This window comes from Chamaea fasciata, unplaced genomic scaffold, assembly GCF_029207755.1.
Source record: "Chamaea fasciata isolate MVZ Bird 193981 ecotype frontalis unplaced genomic scaffold, bChaFas1.0.hap1 SCAF_3, whole genome shotgun sequence".
Taxonomy (NCBI): Eukaryota; Metazoa; Chordata; class Aves; order Passeriformes; family Sylviidae; genus Chamaea; species Chamaea fasciata.
The window spans coordinates 3,722,791-3,739,968 of NW_027094088.1; positions in this window are offsets into that span (position 1 = coordinate 3,722,791).

The following is a 17,178-nucleotide window of genomic DNA, read 5'->3' on the forward strand; positions in this document are numbered from 1 at the left end:
ACACAAAGCTCATGAGATGTTCATTTGAGCATCCTCCTATTGAAGTTCCTTGCACACTGTGGTCACATAGGTAGACTACATGTAGATCCTGAATGAACGACTTAAGTTTGGGTTTCGTGTTTAATTTTTGACAGAAAGGACAGCAAAGAAAGTCAGGTATTAAAACTTTTTTATGTAAGAAAACAGCTTTGGGGGGTTTTTTTGTTTGGTTGTTTTTTGGGGGGTTTTTTTTGTTTTGTTTTTTTTTTGTGTTGGTGGTGGGTTTTTTGTTTTGTTTGTTTTTGTGAGAACAGTGAACCTCTCTACCTACTAAGTACAACAGAAAATGTCCAAAAACAGTGAGGAGCAATGGGCACAACACTGTGACCAGCTCTAATCCTCCTCTAGGTACTGCCTAAGCATGTAGGACTTCAGTAGTTCTACTGGGAAACGTGGGCAAAAAGCACACAGTTATGTGTGCACTCTAAAATATAGTAATGCACACAAATTAGATTCTTTTCTCTTTTTTTAGATTTAAAAAAAGCCATCAAATCTACCCCATTTCTACTGTAAGCCATCATGTTTCTCCCTCTTGTTCATTTTCCCTTTACAAAAGCACATGGAACACACAGGTGTGGCAGTGGGTTGCAAAACTTTCTGAATCAAGACTCTAGTTTAAAATTCTCCTTTCCACCAACGCTCATATTTAGCAAGATGACTTCAAGCAGAAGGAGATGGGCCACGTCTGAGCTCAAGGTTAAATTCATGTACTTCAGGAGCCTACACCCAAAGGAAGGAAAAAAACACAAGGAAAAGAAAACAGACAGGACCTCATGAGAGCTCAGAGGTAAATAGAAAAGAGGTGAGGGCTTAGATACTTTTAATGCAGTGTAGGTTGGCACTGCAAGGCCATGTCCTGTATCAGCACAGTCTGCCTTGATTTAAAAGCAGGCAATGTTCACATTGCCAGAGCAGAAAACGTTCTTTTTCATGGGAAAAGTGATTGTTGATGCTGGCAGTTGACTGAGGCTCACGGCCAAGGGTTTAACATGGCAGCATTCTTTTGCCTTAAGTGGATTCTTGGACCCCTACTCTGTTGCAAAAGAGGTCCGTGTGGAATATGTGCTCTCCAGCCTAAAAACTGAGCTCTCCTCCCTCCTCTATCACAGACAGTACCACAGACTCTTGCTTAGCTGGTTTACTAGCGGGGCTACAGCTTAGGCTCCTATCTGAATTTGATCCCCTGAAATGAAAGCGTTAACACAAGCTTGGGAGCAAGGCTTGTATTTTGTTATCTTTTTGCAAAGTGAGTTCTTAGTTACGAACTGAATGCATTACCGAGAAGGAAAAGGCCACTTGGCCTAATAAACTTTCCCCCCTTTGGGGTTAGCTGGGCACCATGTCCTTCAATCCCCCCACCTTTCTGTAGAAATAAAATATGCCTCCTTTCCTCCTGAACTCGTTTATAAAAGCCTGATTTAAGGACCTAACTTGGCAACATGTTCCATATGTCTGTTACTCTAGGAGCATGCAGGCAATGGGCCAAACACAGAGTTTGTGTGATGGGCACAGTCCTCCCTGCCTGCTAAAGGAGCTGTACCCCCTTTTTGCCTGGGTTTAATTTGCTCCAGCTTGCCCATGGCTACAGAAGAGGGCTGGGGATGAGCAAAACTGAGTTGCATTCCCAGCTCTGCCAGAGGTTTGCCACAAGACCTGAGGGAAAACAACCTCTTGGCTTTGTTCTGCCTCAGTTTAACGTAGGCTCTAAGCCATTCATCTCCTCCAAAGGAGCTCTGTGAAGTTGAATTAATAATGGCAACAACTAAGCCCTCTAGAAGACAGGCGAGAAATACCAAGCATACTGCAAGCAAAGGGGCACTTTAAAAAATCAGGGCAGCTACATAAAAAAAATTCTGCCTTGCAGAGACTTCTTAGAAAGTGAGGATATTTAAAATCAGATTAAGTTCTGGACTGAATTTTGCAGACTCAACTTTTACAAGTACAAACTGTCTCAATGAAATCCAGGAGAATATTAACACAAATAAGAATATGCCTATGCATGAAGGTGCTTACAGGGGCAAGCTCTGCATGACTGCTCCTGACTACCTAGAGTGCAATTACAGAAATCAAATTGGTGGACTCAGATCCTGAGAAGAAAACTGGGTAGTTGTGCAGGTTTACTGGTAGCTTTTTGGTCCTCTGATTAATGCAGGAAACAGACCAGCTGAAAAACTCTACTGCCAGCAATTTCAGAATCTGACAGGACTCATCCTTTTGCCCAGCTTATCAATTCAGATGACTCTCTCTTAAAAAGGAGAAAAGTGAGACTGGTTTCACACTGCAGTTATAGCAGAGCCTGCCCCTTTTTTCACCAGCAGTGTGAGACATCTCAGATGTGCCCACCAGGAGAGGAGCAACCGTGCCAAGTAATTCCCCTCCCGGTGACCCCACTGTGAGACTGTCCTGTGGACACCTTTAACAGAGCCACCAATGGCACATGCCCTTACCTTGAAGGACATAAAATCATCTCTATGGCTAAACATCACCGCTTTGGACACGGGGTCAGGCCCCAACTGTCATAATTCACAGATGGTTAAAAGCATGACAGAAAAAAAAAAGTTTTGCCCAGCTATGAATTTGCTTTTTAGCCCCCCAAATAAGAGAAAGAATGCTTGCCCAGGCCCAGCACTGCTCTGCTTTTTGTGCTGTCTCCCCTTGCAGGGGGACCACATCCATCATTCCTGCTTGCTTTGGCAGCACCCTGCCTCAGGTGCTGGGATTTCTCTTGTCTAACTCTCAGCGCCGGCTGGCAGTAAAGTGGTGTTTGGACAACACCATCCTGCTCATTGTCACGTTCATTCACAGTGTGGTGAAGTCAAGCCCATTGTGAACAGACTAAAAGTCATTTCAACTGTCAGCAGGAGGATTTACACAACTTGTTTCTTTTGCTCAAATAGTGACTGCAGGGTAAAAACAGCTGTTCAGCCAGTAGCAGCATTAGCTCTTTTCAAACGGAGCCAGAGGGGGGAAAGGAGGGGTTAAAGAAAAATAAGTCCTATAAAGCATTTCTTTTAGGTGAAGCCAAATAGATATTTACTGTAAATCCAAGAGACCAGTTTCCCCATTTTTTTTTTTTTCCTGCACTCCCTCCTCCCCACAGGTGGCAGATATCGGACCCTGCACATCTCCAGCAGCCCATCACTGGTGGTCTCAGACTGCCCTCTACAGTCTTTTCAACCATCCGCAGCCGCACAGCTGATCTTCAGGCTAAAGACCTGCCAAATCTGTCAGAACCTGTGACATATTAAAGACACCAGAGTGTCACATATCAGGCAGATAAGCCACTAATACTGAGCCGTGCACTCAGGGAAACGGACGGCTCAGAGAGCGTCTCCCCACCAGGACTTCTCCAGTACAAGAGATGATCTGGGGATCATTATTCATTACCATTTCTCCCACTGACAGATTCCTCCTTCATCCTCAGGAAAAGCTGGGGGAAAGAGCATGGATCACAGCTGACCTTGGCAAAGAAAAATGCCCTGAGAAGAAGAGATGAGTCGACTCCTCACCATTCACTCCCACACCTGCCCCCCTCTGGCATGTCCTTTCCCTACCTGCCTTGGACACAAGCACAGCTCGTATTTTTGAAGCAAGAGTTTATTCTGTCCCTAATTACACAGCCAGATGCCTTCAGGATAAACTTGGTGTTCAAGAGATGGCAAATGTTTGCCTTGACCTTTAACATAGATGGCTTTGAAAAGATATCACCCTGTCCCCTGATATTCCCTCCCCATATTTGCTTTCTGCAGTATCGGGTTATTCTTAGGTAACACAGAGGAATGGTGGCAGATAAGAGAGGAAAGATGCCTGAAATTTTTTCATTTTTAAGAAGAGGAGGAAAAGACCACATTTCCTGCAACACAGATTTATTGCAGGCAGCAAAACGTCCCCTAATTGGCACTCATGAAAATCTAGTGAGGAGAAAATCCTGTAAAACCAAGCCCAAGACACCACAGGCCATAAGCAAAAGGAGAAAAAAACCACCAACACGTATGTCTGCATTTATGTGTGTATAAATATACACACCATGTCTTCATTAAACTCAGATAAAGTTTGTACACCTTCCCCATCGTGGTTGGCAAGAGCTCATGTCCCAGAAGAATGACTTTAATCTCATTTCAGACTCAATAATATAGTGCCAGATGTTCTTGGAAATCTATTTTGCCCCTGTACATTGTGCAATTAACCTTTCAGTTTCCCAGAGATCAAATTAGAGCTGTGGAAATGCTTCCAAAGCCCTCTCTTAATGAGAGAAGCATGGGGTGTCTGAACCAACTACTGAGCCATTTTTCTAGCCCTCTGCTCCTTTGGACATGCCAGGAAGGATGTCAGGTCAGCTAGAGATGCCGTCCTTTCACTTGCAGGGGGAAAAACATAAATAGTCCAGGCAAAAAAGTATTTCATCAAGTGTCTGAGGTCAGGGCTTGATAACAAGAAATGTAACTTAGAGGATTTCCTTTGATTACAGAAATTTCCTACAAATTATGGACATATTTTTTCCAGAAACAGAAAACACAGCATTTCTCCAAAAGACAAAGATGCTGGTAAAAAAAAAAAAAATGACAAAAAATTGTCAACTGATCCAACAAGCAAATTTCTCTGTCTGCACAAATCTCTGCTGATACCATGTCACAGTGTGGGACTGGCCCTGGGTGCCTGAGTTGGGACAAGTCATTTATCACATCTATGGGCCCATCCTGGGGGCAGAGATGCAGCTTCTTACCTGTCCAGTTATCTCATTATCCATTCACAGTCTGAGTGGACTTTGAGCTAGCTGAATTTTTCATTCAGCTTTGATTGAAACTTTGATTTCTGTTTCACTTTTTCAACTCTAGAGTCAACTTAGGTGCTTCTGAATCCTTTTTGAGTGTGAAATTACAAGGAAGCTGCTAGAAATGATAAATGTAAATGGGTTCAAAATTAAGTAAAACAATTTTTCCTACAGTGCCCAGAAGCAAACATGTAACCTGAGATAGGCGAGATTTAAAAGACCCCTAACAAGTACTTCTTAGGCAACCTAATGCATTAAATCTCTCCATCATCCCTTTAATTCCATCCTCTGGCATTTGCCAGCCACAGGAAAAGCTGGAAAGCAAACAGAAAAGTAGCAGTAGCTCAAGAGCACATAAAAGGTTGCTAGGTCTCAGGGGTTTATTTACTCACAGGTACTGGCAGGATGTTATCCCTGTGTCTTGAGACAAGGAAAAGTGTTTGTTTTAGCAAATATCTGCTGGTACTGAAATATTGACATAGCAGAATCTGCTTAAATTAAGGACTTGCACTGTAGGACACATCAATAGAATATGATCTGTGCATTAAGCATAAAGATAGAACTTTAAATTTAGCTCAAACCCAAAGTGAATTGGATAAAATAAAGGAGTTTGAGTAGGAGAAAACTTTAACTTTTCAATTATAAGATGGCTTTCAGGCATGTGTGCTCCTGTTTATTTACGAAGCTGCTACTATTGTTTTAATGTAAACAGGATTCAAAGTCCACTGGCAGCTAGAAGGGGCCAGTTGAAATGATTTGAAAGAAAGCTCCTTAGGAAAAGTGCTGTTCTATTCATGGAAGCAGTTCCTGCATCATGACTGAAGTGCCATTGAAAAAATAAACAAATGTTCTTATTACAAGATGATAAAAGGGTTTGAATAGAAAAGCTGACCAGATATGAAAACAAACTTTCACATATAAGGGCTTTTGATACACATGATTTACTCCGATGACAACAGGCCACGCTGAGAAGCGCTGAAAGCTTATTAATATTACACAAAAGACATTTGTTTATTGTCTGCTGGCCTGCATGGGAGTTGCAACAAGCAAGCAGCAACATGGCTGGTGTCCTGTCTTTGGAGCTGCATAACGAGGCAAGATTTAGAAAATACTGCTGGAGTGTGCCATTGTGATAAAGCTCTCTTTCAAAGTCAGAGGAATAATGCTGCTAATGACACAAACGCTGCTCAGAGGTTTGATGCTTTGAAGGCTCAGCTCATCAACACCCAAGAGAGTCAATTTTTAATTTCAGCCCCAGAGGAAACATTGCATTTCCCAGTTCAGAGCCCAGCTGGGCCCAATATACCTTTTTCTCCCCCTTATGTGGCAGAATTTAGTATCAAGTGGTTCTCGCTTGAGAATTCAGAGAGCCCAATTTTAACTGACTGAGAATGGAACCACTGCAGGGAGGACATTACATGAGGTTCTGATGTCCAAACTGGAAACAGGATGTCCGTGCCTGCCCCACACATGTCCCAGCCTGAGGATACCATGAGCTAAAATCCCAGGTGGGTACAAGAAAAAATGGTGCCTTGGTAGATGCCCTCAGGCTTGTGTTCATCCATTTTCTACAAATATATTATGCAGGAAGAGATAACAGTCATGCTCCTTTTTAGTCAAAAAAAAAAAAAAAAAAAAAAAGAAAAAAACGAAAAAACACCACCCACAACAATAATTTCTAGAATCAAGGGCTTCAGTTTGCATTTTGATCACTGAAAAACACCATTAATCATACTCTACAAGCTCTTTAGTTCCTACAGGAGAATGACACCAGCCTAGACACCGCAGTGCTCACTGCAAAACTCAAAGCCACTTGAAATTAATCTCCTTTTATATTTGATAAAGCACTCAGTAGGAACAGGAAGCCTTCTGTCAACTAGAGCTTTGGTGATTAAGTACAGCATTACTTCCCTGCACCTTGCCCAGATGGAGAGTTCAACCAAGCACTGGAAATCTTCAGGCTGGTACCCAACACTTCTTATGGTCAGACAAGTAGGAAGGATTTCCACTGCCCCTTTTTTTGTCTGTTAAAGAGGATCCTCCAGTTTAGGGCTTTTGGAGCACTTTCCTGAGCTGAAGGTCTCACAATGTTTCGTCACAGCAACAATTTAGTGACTAATTTTTTTTTTTTTTTCCTGACAGATAAAGTTGGGTGCAAGGCTTTAAAGGGAGAGGAAAAAACCCAGCAAGAAAAAAACTTCAAGTAAAAAAGAAAATCTTCAAAAAGTCACAGTTTTCACTAAAAGCTTTGTATTCCATTTTTTTTTAGCAAATCTTCAAAAACTCTGCCTTAATACAAAACATCAGTGCTTTTGGCCAGACTTCTGGCAGGTTTGCCACCTAATTCTACCACAGGCATCATCAGCAAGACCAGCAGCTGAAGCCATCCCGTGAAACACCTCCCAGATAAAGCACAGGAACCCTGAGAAGGAACCTGCCTGAGGCCACGCTTCCAGCCAGTCCCATCCAAGCCACCATTCAGGTGCTTGGATCCATATCTCAGGAGCAGCCAAGGCACCTACAGTGTGAAAAAGAAGCAGCTCTTGTTCAAATAAGAGCTGAGATGTGGCAAAACGCTAGCAGGCTCTCACAAAGCATTTCTGCTCACAGCCCATAAAATTTTGCTGATCTGTGACCAATGGGAGATTCCTTTGCTAAATGTAATAAATATGTCAATTTTAAGAATATTACAAGCATTTCAAAAGGGGAGGAAGAGAACAAATAATTTAAAAATACAGGAAACAGCCATATTCTGTGCAAGACGTGAAATAATGCTGTGCCTCTGGCCACTGCTATGTCCTGCCATGCAAGAGGCCAAAGTGGCTCATGAAGGGGGTGTCCTACCCAAAACCGCCCAAAATTGTCAGGGAAGGCATGTGAATGTATGCCTTCCAGGTGGCACAGGTATAGTATTACTATAAGGTGAGCAGGAGAGATGCAGACCTTGCCATGAAGGTGCTGGGGCTAATTCACTGAAGATGCAGAGCTATGAATTATATGGGAATGGTTATTCAACAGCACCATGACACTAAGATTGGGTAGATCGTTCAGGAGAGCTGAGATGCTTTCAATAAGGGCTGGACCCAGAATTTGCTGCTATTTAACAGGAAGATTTCTACTACTGTTGAACACCAGGTCAGCTAAAGGAATGTGTTCATTAGTTAATAAAAAGCAGGCAAGTTTAATTACAAGATTTCCCCATCTGCTTGAGAAATATATATTTGTACAAGGATTCAAGATACCTGACTGACTCCTCCTATGCTGGGATTGTCTCAGCATATGATGGTGGTTTTCAAAGTTATTAAAAAAAAAAATTGAACAAATACTGTCAAGTTGATAGACTCCTTGAACTAAGAATTGAGTTTTTGAGAAATCCCAGCCTGAACAGTCAGATCTAGCACAGGCAGTGTATACAGTGGAGATACATTTGCAGATACATTCACAGTACAATAGGAAAGCCCCATGATCTTTCTCCTTACACAAGAAATTATTAAAACGTGCAACTAATTAGTTCTATGTAAATTATGTAAAAACTTAAAGGATAGTCTAGAGAAAAATAAAGGAGGAAAAAGAACACCCATTCACACATGCTTCAGTCCTGGGGCCACCGAACGAGCATTAAGTTTTACCTCTCTGAAAGGGATGGGGACATCCAGAGCAGCAGATATTGTTGGTAGTAAAGTTTTAAAGTATTGCTGCTAAATTCACCAAGATCAAGTTTCTAAACCTGTACATCTTAGAGCTCCTGTCTATCCTTAATTAACAATTAAGAATTGTAGTTAACAGTTTCACTTCATGAATTACACCTCTTTTTTATCTGTCACAGATGGATTATACAGGCATCACTCAACATTACAATTATTTATATCCTGGTAATTCAAACAGTTTCCATCAAGATCCCTGACTGCAGCTGGTTAGTAGTACATCCCTAAATGTGTGACACTGGAAGTCTGACCAATTTTGACTGGATGCAAATAATCTGATTAAAGATCTGAAGTTTTTTCCCTTTGAACAACTTTTGATATTAATTTAGATTTGCTCTTTCTGGGAATATTTGGCCAAATTCATCTCCTGGTAGGAACAATCATCTGAATGATTATAAAAGGGACATAAACTAATGTAATTTGATAATTCAGACGAGTACTTGTAGATTTTTTTTTATCTGAGTTTATGATAATCCTAAGAATGATATTATTTGTCCTTGTTTGATTATGAAGTTCTGCAACCTCAGAACAAAAGGAAATAGGGAACAAAATATTTGCATCAACTACATTCAATAAACTAGCAGACTCAACTGGTATTTTATCAACTTTCTGTTGACATTTTTGTCTTAGTTTTTCACAACGTCAACTGAAAACAAACTATAACTTCATAAAGAATAAAAAGAAGTACCATCCACTCTTGGTTATGCATAGATGAAATCTCCACACAAGGGCCATGAGAGTTGAGATGCTGCAGGTTGTTCCTCAGGAGCTGAAATCAGTCTGGAAGCTCTTTGTGCTCACTTACAGCCAGGCTGTGCAAATTTACCAGCTCAGGCCAATCATACAGGACCCTCTGCATTTTGTCTTGATGATTCTCCCTTCTGCAGTTACATTATTGCTCCAAGTGCTGATAGTTAAAGCTGAAAATGTCTATTGCACTTGTCAGTTTTTCTTTATGCAGGTTATTCCAGCTCTTTCTCATTGCTCCCACTAACCAGGAGTCGAGCACACCTTTCTGAAAATCTCATACATCGCTTGAATTTACAAGCAAAGAAACTAACTACAAAGATTCGTGCTGCCAAAAACATCCTAGACCAGAGCCCTGAGGACAGACCCAAAACCATGACACTGCTCTTGTTAATCATGGTTTGAAAACCCTGCCTAGACTCCAGCTGCAAAGCAAGCACAGTCTCTTCACACATGACCTGAGTGCAACGTAAGGCCCAAAAGAAAAACAGGCTCCAACAGGAACACAGTTGAGGTCAGTTGAGTTTTGTCTGCCATAAAGGTCATGAATGTGACCTTTCAATATGTTCTGTGCTCAAAGTATAAGTCTGGAAGCCCATCCTTTTATAGCTTTCCACTCCTTTGCAAAGAACATCTTGAATGTTTGTTACTCTTTCTTTGTATTTGTCCTAAAACTGGTGCCTAAAAAGTGCTTATGCCCAAGACGTTTTGACAGTTCAGACTCAACAGAGAGTTTTAGGTATAACTATGTGTTCATTGAGAATTATCAGCTCTTATTAGGGAATACATAACACAAAGATTTGTGTTACCACCAAATTAAGACAGCAAAAGAGATTTAACAATTTAATCTTTCACTGTAAGTTTATATAAATCAAAAGCAATGCCCAGACTTCCCATCAAGACCCACTAGTACTATCTGCTCGTGTTTCAAGTAATGATTGGAGCAGGAATCTCCTCCAACTTCAAAACACACAAAGTGTTGAGTATTCACTCTCTGAAAATAAAGAAGGCCCCTTAAGAAGGGCCATTTGAAAGCTGAGCTATAGTCGTGGCTGACAACATAGCCCATTATATTCAGCAAAATGTTAGGAAATGACAGAGCAGGTACAACTGACACCGGAGAGGTCTTCAAGCATCAGCACCTTGTTATCTAAAAGTCTCTCATGCCTTTTCTGTGTAGCTTTCTGGCTTTTTCTCTCCTTCCCTCTTCCTTCTGCAGTTCCAGCTCCTTCCTGCCTCCAGGACAGCCACCTAACCCTCATACAACACTTTACCCTTTCTGTCCCCTACAGGACCTCCTATCCCTTCCTCCCCACAGCAGACTCCAACTGACCCTCCCTCTCCCAGCTAACTCGCTCTTATCACACCCACAGCTGTGAGGGCAAGGCTGTTCCCACTCTTTTGTAATTAACACAATTGCAATGTCTCAGGGGCAAGACTGCCTTCAGCACTATCCCTGTCATCCCACAAGGAAAGTTCTCACTTCCTTATCAAATAGGACAGAATCTTATCTGTACCTTGACAGTGGTGTAACCTTCACTTGACATTTCGACCTGGCAGTGGCCAAGTGGAACACATGGGCTTTAAGAAACTCCATCTTTCAGAGCTTGAACAACAGACTGGACTTCTTGTAAGACTTCAGCTGGAAAGTGTTAATGACACCATCTTTGCATACGCCATTACTGGGACTGCAGAATACTCAATTAGCTCTTTTTTTTTTCCCCCCTTTTTCTTTAATGGCATTACAGATGATTAGTAACACAGACATCCCCACTGGCTGCATAGACTCCACTTATGCCACACGAAAACCAGAAAATTTGTAACAGAAAATCTGGCCTTTTGCCAGATTTCTACAGGGCATTAGTAACAAACTGGTGAAGCTCATTAAAAAAAGAGAGAGAAACCTATAACCATTAAAAGACCATTAAGCAGCATGTCATTTTGTAAAGCTAAATAGCCCACAGTAATCAAAAGCATATGAACCCCAGCTGGGTTGCCCAGCAAATTGTTTCAATTTAGGGGGGAGAATTCATCAAGAAAGATTGTTCCTAGCATTGGGTTGATTTTTCTCCTTCAGTTGTTGGCTCCATGTCCCATTATAAATTATGGTGATTGATGCACCTTGCAGGCAAAGGTGAAGAGTGACCAGAACATCTGCTCAGTACAAGGCAGTGCTAATGTGGAACCTCTGCAGAAAGTGGTCACTCGTGGTTATTATCCCACTACTGCCTGCCAGCCACACCACAAGCAACTTCTTTGCCATTTCCTTCATCACCTAAGTTGCACAAGGGCTGTGAATTGGCTTTTCCCATCCCTGCTGCCTGAGGAAAATGAGGGAAGTCATTTTCATCGCAGTTTGTGATGAAGAACCATTCACTAATGGCTTGTCAACCAAGGAAAACAAAACACCACTAAACAAAAACAGGATGAGTCTCCAGTGATTTTAACTACCATGCACCTCCTCTTCCAGTTCAGAGATAAAACCATATTTGTCCTGAATATTTAAGCAATACCTGTAACTCTCTGCTTGGAGCAAGACAGCGGAGACCCCAATATTTTCCAACTATGAGTCCCCCTTACAGTAACTTGACATGACATACTGACAAGCAAAAAAAACTTTAAAAAAAAAGAAATTAAATAGGACAGGCGTAAATTAAGCAGAAATAACTTTGCAAAAATAAAGAGCGGTGGCCTAGTGTTGGATAACATCTTCAGAGAGGCACTAGAGGACGTGCTAATGCTCCTGGGAAAAAAAGGAATACTTTATATTGGGATTAAGTACACTGAAATATATCTTCTAAGATACCTGAAGCAATCTTTCTATATCCATAGAGATCTTGTATCCATAGGTAGATCTTAGCTGCATACTGGGTCCAGTTTGGAAGCCTGACTTGAAAGAAAGTTGCCATTCAACAGGAGAGATGGGCCCACCTTTGAGATTTATTTAGTCTAAAGTGCATAAAACTCAGCAGAGATGGGAAAACATTTTGAAGCCTGTGGTTGGTTACTGTAAAGAAGGAGGAATCATTTTTCATTGTATCTTTGGAGCCAGGAAACTACCTTTATACTGCGGGAAGAAAATTCCAGGCTGGAATTAACAGTAATAATAATAGCAAAATGCAGGAGCAGAAAACCCAGGAAAGCTGCAGGGCAGCTGCTCCTGGAGATCTTTCAAGAAGAGGTCAGACAGACGTGCCAGGTGTCACCCAGTTTTTGGCAATCCTGTTCTGAGATGAGGAGACACATAGACAATTTCCTGAACTGCTGCCCACCACTACTTACCAGTTTAGTCTGCAATCATTCAGAGAAAATGAACGCAGAAAGCTCTTCTGAAATGTTCTTTCCTCCTTCCCCACAATATATCACATGAAGTGGCTTTCAACTTTATTCTGAGTGTTGGCCAAAATCTAAGATTTTATTTGAACTGAACTGTCATCCTCCTTCCACAGGATGAAGCCAAGACTGTTTGTGGTATATAAAACAAATCCTACAGGCAAATTAAGCCTCCAGTACACAGATTCTAGGTCTGCAAATGTGATGCAATTCCATGCGTAAATCATTCTCCTGGACTTGCAGAAAGGCATTGGTATCTTTGCAAGACTGGGGACGTGATTTCTGCTTCCTCTAACAGCACACAAATGGGCTTCCCAAGCTCATTTGAATTCTGTACATAATCAGGATGTAGCCCACAGCTCCATTGATTTGTGAGTTTTATGTTCCATAGTTGAATTTATCCCTAGGGGTTTGTCACCTAATTCATTGAACAAGCAGAGATTTTAAGATAAATCTGGAAAAAAATACAGAAGAAAATAAAACTGCTATCTGAACGACTAAGGAGGAAATACTAGTAGTGGAAAGTGGAACAAGCAAAGAGGAACAGACCAAAAAGATAAAATATTCTCAAAAAAATTTAAAAGGAGGAATCAAATGGAAATTTTACATGGGCATCTTAATACAAACAGGTCTGATGTTAAGGGATTATTTAAACAAGTGGAGAGAAGTTATCACCAGTTAATGATGAGTTTGTTAGCTTACAAGCTGTTAACACTCAAACAAACTGGTCATTAAATGTGGTTACTACTTATTTTAATGAGAATTTACTAGAACCTTTATTTAAAGCTTTAATGGGAGGGAGAGTCACAGTGTGCACACATGGAGTCCCACAAATCCAAACAGATTAGCCTGGATTTGAAACCGAAAAGAGAAACAAACATTTCACAGCATCAATGCCCACCTCTCCTCCAGCAACAGGATATTAAGTGAGTTTGGATTCTCTGAAAGAGCTTCACGTCTAATAAGAACCACTTGAATCTTCATTACTTTGTAGTGTCATTATGGTAAGTGGTTCTGATCCGTGTCCTTTAGAAGCCCATTGCAAATCTCATTATTATTACACAGAAGTTTTGCTAAAGCTCTTCACGCCATCTCTCGTGCACCTTCATCCTCCTTGGAGTTTAGTGGAAGGAAAAAAGAGGGGAAAATAAAAACAGAAATAGCAATATATTAAAGGGGAAATAGAAGGAATAAAACTTCAGGCTTATTTAGTTCATTACCATGATAAGCTAAAATACAGCAAGTTGCTCGGGGAAAAAGAAAATTGAATTAATCCCTAATGTAAGATTCTAGTATACATTGTCAATAAGGTATGTATTTATAAGAAGAGACAGCACAGTCCACTAGGAAAATTAAAAAAAAAAAAAAAAAGCACTGTAGTAGACCTGGAGGGACAATTACACTCCTACCTCTGTAACTGACTGACCGCAAATTATTTCATCCTCTGCAGCATCCTCCCCTGTCATCTTGCCTATTTCATTTATCTTTCCCTACATAGAGGGTAGTACTGATGTGCCTAAATTCTTCACACAGCTTCCTCAGTTCTCCCGGTTACAGAGAAAACAGGTCAGAGTAGGAGAAATAATCTACTGCAAACTGCAGAGAGACCAGGAAATGATACAAAAGAGGGTTTGGAGGCAGTAAAAATTATCAGAAAAAAAAAAATCTGTTTCACATAACGCCCCTAAAAGTCAGCAAATCAGCCTCTGGAAGAACACCCTTCCCTGCCAGTCAGAGGGACTCACAGATTTGCCTTCAATGAGAAGGAACAAATCAAAAGAGATTTTAACATCCATTATATGCTTCCTCAGTGAGTAAAAACACAGGACCTTCAAAAGCTCAGAGAAGTTTCCAAGCAGATTATATGATAAGTATCCACCTCCCAAACACAGCTTTTTCAGCTATATAACTTCCATTATCTCTCCTGGCTAACAGAAAAGAAGATGGAAGGGGAGGAATCTTATCAAAAGGTCTGAAAGGCAAAAATTTCCAATGTGGCCACACGTTTATTGGGTTGGATCCGGTTTTCAGAAGAGCTGAGCATCCACAGCTCTAATTAAAGTCCCAATTAACTCTGGGCACTCATGACTGACGTGAGGCTGTCAGGGAGGACAGGATCTGATTACTGGTCATGCTCGAGCCCTGTGCAGCTCTCCTGAAATCTCTGTCTGGAGCTGAGAAGTGAGCTGGGGTGTCAGAACTGAGAACCAGCCCCAGGAGCCTGTACTGCTTAGCCTGGAAAAAAATTATTTTTCTTAACTTCCCATTTCTATGATTTGCTCTTTGTCTTTCAAATATTTCTCACTTTCAACCTCCCGGGATCTGACAGCCTCCTGTCTAAAGGCTCATATGTGCCAGACCCATTGTTAATATTATTTCACAAGATATTAGGATTTCAGATGCATCTCCCTTGCCTTGTTTGCAAGAGCTTTTCAACAAAAGACTATGGACATGTCTAAACTCCTAATATTTGCTGTGATAATACCATTTAAAGGCAAGTGGGTTGGGAATGGCAGAGAATAACTGATATTTTCATTTAGCTGCTGATGTGACTGGGATTTAGAGAACAATCTGATTGATGTCTCGGCTTCGTTTAAAATAAAATAATTAGGCTACTAAAAATCTGGAAAGTATATTTTCATTTTAACTGGTCTGTGTGCTCAGCCCAGGCTCCAAGAAAGGACATGGAACGTTGCAGGAATGGAAATGAGGGATTGGAGTAGGAGAAATGATATACTGTAGATTAGAGGCAGATGAGGAAAGGATATGAAAAAGGGTCTGGCAGAATTAAAATAATCAGAGACTAAGAAGAAAAACCAAGAGTTCAAAAAAAGATGTAGAGCATTCCATTAATCATCATTGTGGGAGGTAACAGAGGGTGGACAACAATATGAGAAGAGGACTGAAGAAGCACAAGTAAGAGACAGAAAGCTGTAGATACGAATAAAACAGGCGTAAAAATCTTTTTTTTTGTTCCTGGTTCTAATAGCACTCCAGTGGCTGCCTAGTGGGAACAATGAAAAATTGGCTGAGGGAACAGAAGGCTCCCAGCTGCATGAAAAAGTTGGAAGAACAGACCTACAAATATATGCACAACTTAAGCATCTTAAAGCCCCAAATAAATGCACTTTTAAGGTATTTTGATCCTTTACATCACTATCACAGGACAAAGGCAGTTAAAATATTCGACAGAAAAAACCAGCCCAAGGAATTTTGGGTTTGATCTTTAACTTTTGTAAAAATTCAGGCATATCTCTCAGCTGTGTAAGAACTCAGAAACAGAATTACATGTACCAGCTGAGCAGTCCTAATTATACAAACACACAGACTGACAGCAAGAAATGCAACACAATGCACTTTGAGACAAAAACAAAAAAACCTTTTTGTTTATGTGAAACCAAGACACAGTAGTTTACATCTGCACACACGTGGACCACAAGACCACAGCTAAAATAGTTAATCATGAAGATCAAGCCAGGCGTAGAGAGTGTGATAATACCCACTCCCGTGGCCAACAGCATTGAAATGCAATGTAAAGTTTCCAGAAGCCAGGAAGCTTAGCCAATGAACTGAAAACAAACTTGAAACAAAAATAACATCTCCTTTGGATCTTTACAACCCCTCCCACGGTGTGAAAGCCTCATCTGACTTGGACCAGAAAGGGACTAAACACTCCTTCTCCCCTGTAGTGATTACTCCATATAACTCAGGTTCGTGGCTGTGTGGTCTTTCACACCTACATTCCTCTGGAAGCCAGTCACCCATAAAATACAGTATATGAGCTGCACTATATTAGCTGGAGAAAAATGAGGCTCTCAAAATCTGAGAGAAAGCTGGAAGAAATTTAGTCTAAGCGAATATTGCATACCCAAGGGACAGAGGTACTTGGAAGAAAATCCTGTTAAAAACAGATTGTTTCCCCCCTCTTCAGAGTCTTAACTTTTTTTTTTTTCCTTTCCTCAGGTTTTTTTTTCTCCTTTTTTCCCCCATCTAATTTAAAATAAGTTTATCATCCCCCAACCACCTCTTTCTCAGCACAGAGAGGATATTTTTGGAACATATTGTCTTGTGTAACAGATACACTGAAGTGGTCAGGAATAGCTTTTCTGTTCTCACCATCAGCGAAAAAAAGCTGGATTTGGGGGTACCTTGTGTCTGGGTGCTATTCTACAAGGAAGGTAAAGACCAACCAGGAAAAAAAACCCTAGACTAAAAATAAATAAATAAATAAAACAAAACCAGAAAAAAACCCACACAAAAAACCACCCAGAATTCACAAGAATAATGCTAAATATAAGCCCAGAAAACACGTGTCAAAAACATAGGTGACAACTGTTGCCCTTGTAGTTTGATTTTTTGTTATAGCTACCTTTCTCTGGACACTAACAAAATGAGAGTTTTCAAAGGATAGGAAGAGGAAATCTCTGCACTTTAGAGTCTGCTTTAGTTTGTTGCCAACGCATCTACCCTGCTGTTCAACCTTACAACTGCACTAAGCACAGAATAAGACAGTTTTTTTCATTAAGTTCTCCGAATTTTTGCGCTAAATAACCTTTTTGTGGTCTCTGCCCCTAATAAAAGTAG